Raw genomic sequence first — 2,500 nt, forward strand, 5'->3', positions numbered from 1 at the left:
ATCATTTACAAAAAGTAACGAGTGAGCGTGTGTTTGCATACATCAGTTTTGATCTTTTCAATTGCATCAGCCATAAAAACTTTACCTAAAATGACTAAATTGCAAAATGTCAAGAGTAATAAAGACCATTTTGATTTCCTAAAAGAAAAACGTCAGTCACGTTGGCCGTGCGACAAGAATGCACGCGGGAGAACGGTAGTCAGTTCGATAATGATTAAACGAAATTATAAGGACAAAGTTTAAAACGAGCGTCGGTGGTTCAAGCGCGTCAGGGAGTGAGTTAATGAAGTGATCTACAAAAAAGAAAAAAAAAAAAAAAAAACGCAAGAGCACACAAAAAGAAAAAAAAATCTATAAAAGGAAAAGAATAAAGTTGAATAAAAGTCAGGTACGGTGTGCTAGACCATTAAATCCAATTAAAGTTTATGAGGCATATAAACCCTTCCATCAAAATCGTACATTAAGGCACTCCGCAAAACAACAACAGAATAATAATATCAAGTAAACTTTCTATATAAAAAACCAACACGTGCGGTTAAAAACTGAGGTCACGTGTATATTGTTATGTCCATTTGTATTTTGCGACATTTAATACCGAGGTAAAGGGGGGGGGGGGGGGAGGGAAAGTGGGGGAGAGGAAGAGGGGAGGGGAAAGGCAGAACAGGGGAAGAGAGGAGGGGAAGGGAAGGGGAAAGGGGTGGGGAAGAGGGGAAGAGGGGGAACATCCGAGGACCAACACAAGGGAGTGAGCTGAAGTGGGCGGGGCAAGTGAGGCTGTACTCAGCCATTGGTGGCCGACCTGATCCCCGCCTGTCAGTGTGTATCTGGTGCTGGGACTGGGAGGGCGTCTTTTCTCTCTGGCTCCGTAGCTTGTAGTGGTGGCGCCAACAGAGGTGTGTCCAATACGAATATTTACACGAGATCTTGATTAGAGAATTCGTATGCCTCGACAGACGTGTGAATACATGAGGTGACCGTGGTGATATGTTAATAAACTTAAATGGACATTGCCTTTTTTCCAGGCAGGCACATAAAGTGAATGCATGCGTTTGGGATGGTTTAATGTCAGTGGAGGACGATGCATAAAATATAACACGGAATATGCGAGTGGTATTAATAACATATATAGCATTTGCAATTAAAACTTCAATAATGCACTTCAACATAAATTCAAAAATAACAACCTTTTATGTGTTAATCCCATTTGACAGGTATATATAGTTTACCAAGGGATCTCTTTATCAACACATGTAAATACTTCTATTGCCATGTGAAAGACACTAACAGCGTTACAAGAAAACAGTAATGTGCTTCATTAGTACGTGCGTGGATTTAGGACTTTGCTGGAAGAAGAGATAAAGAAAGACAAGGATGCTGTGAGGGATGATGAACCTTGGGGTTGTGGACGCGAGGGGAAACTCCCAATGCGACGGGAAAAATTGCGGAATAAAGCAAGTACAAGAAAGGACTATCCAATCACGGTTTAAAGGAGGGGGAACACAGATACGGAGAAAGAGTGAATAAAAAAAAAAAATAAAAAAAAAATAAGGAATTTGAATGAGAATAAAATAAAACTTAATTCCATTTGTAATTCATGGAAATCTTGGTGGTCACTCATCAAACCAATGAAACTAAAGGCAGTGGAAAGAGAGAGGAAACAAGAATCAAAATACAAGATGACCGTGAAATGAAACCAAACCAACAAGACCAGAAAGACAAGATAAAGTGTGAAAACAAGCGAAAGACCGAACAGCCCGAAAACCGAACCAGGCCAAAGAGATAAACGGAGCGAGAGACGACCGGAGGTAAGATAATGCATCGAACTGATCTCACAAGGCCCGGGCAGAGACGAATAGGCATATGGTCTCGGCTGGACACTAATTGGCTCTGCATCTGGTGAGGGGCGGACGGCTCGTGTGTGCCCCGCGTTCTATGCCCGACAGAGCGCCTGTGGGCTGCCTCGTTACCGTGTGGATATCGCGAACGGGTCTTGGTCTCAGTCTCTTTGGTCTCTTCTTGGTCTCCGTGTTATGCATCACGGGGATCCTGAGGTAGGCACGGGGATCGATATATTTCACGCTCTCCTTCCCTTCCCCTGTATTTTATTTCTGCCTCCATTCGCTATTATTATTATTGCTTTGGGGGGAACCTATACACCAAGGAGCTTCTATGCGTTTAGGGGGGGTAGGGGGCAGGGGAAGGGGCTGAGTGGTAGGGAAAGCGGACGGATGTTGCAAGGAATTCTTAGTCTTATTGGTCGGTGGCGGAGAGGCGGGATTGGCTTGCATCTCGATCAATTAGGTTACTCCACTCCTGACGTTTGTTTGGTGACAGTGTCGAATCCGTCTGCCAAAGGGGGGTGCAGAGGCAGGGGGGGGGGGGGCGGTGGTGAATTAGGGCAGGATTATTATGGGTTCGTCAGATATATGCATATATATATATGTATGTATGTATGTATGTATGTATGTATGTATGTATGTATGTGTGTATGTATGTATGT

The 2,500-nt window shown here is 43.5% G+C and overlaps 1 protein-coding gene across 7 annotated transcripts in view; it reads left to right on the plus strand.

Annotated features, from left to right (window-relative positions):
* The first annotated feature begins 815 nt into the window (after window positions 1–815).
* LOC125047666 (protein shisa-3 homolog) overlaps window positions 816–2,500 on the plus strand; it is a 145,018-nt gene continuing 143,333 nt past the window's right edge. For 4 of the 7 annotated variants that reach the window (XM_047646002.1, XM_047646004.1, XM_047646005.1 and 1 more), the window contains exon 1: window positions 989–1,805. The gene's annotated coding sequence lies outside the window, so the exon portion shown is untranslated. The other 3 variants (XM_047646000.1, XM_047646001.1, XM_047646003.1) reach the window with 3 other exon arrangements.

This window comes from Penaeus chinensis, chromosome 41, assembly GCF_019202785.1.
Source record: "Penaeus chinensis breed Huanghai No. 1 chromosome 41, ASM1920278v2, whole genome shotgun sequence".
Taxonomy (NCBI): domain Eukaryota; kingdom Metazoa; phylum Arthropoda; class Malacostraca; order Decapoda; family Penaeidae; genus Penaeus; species Penaeus chinensis.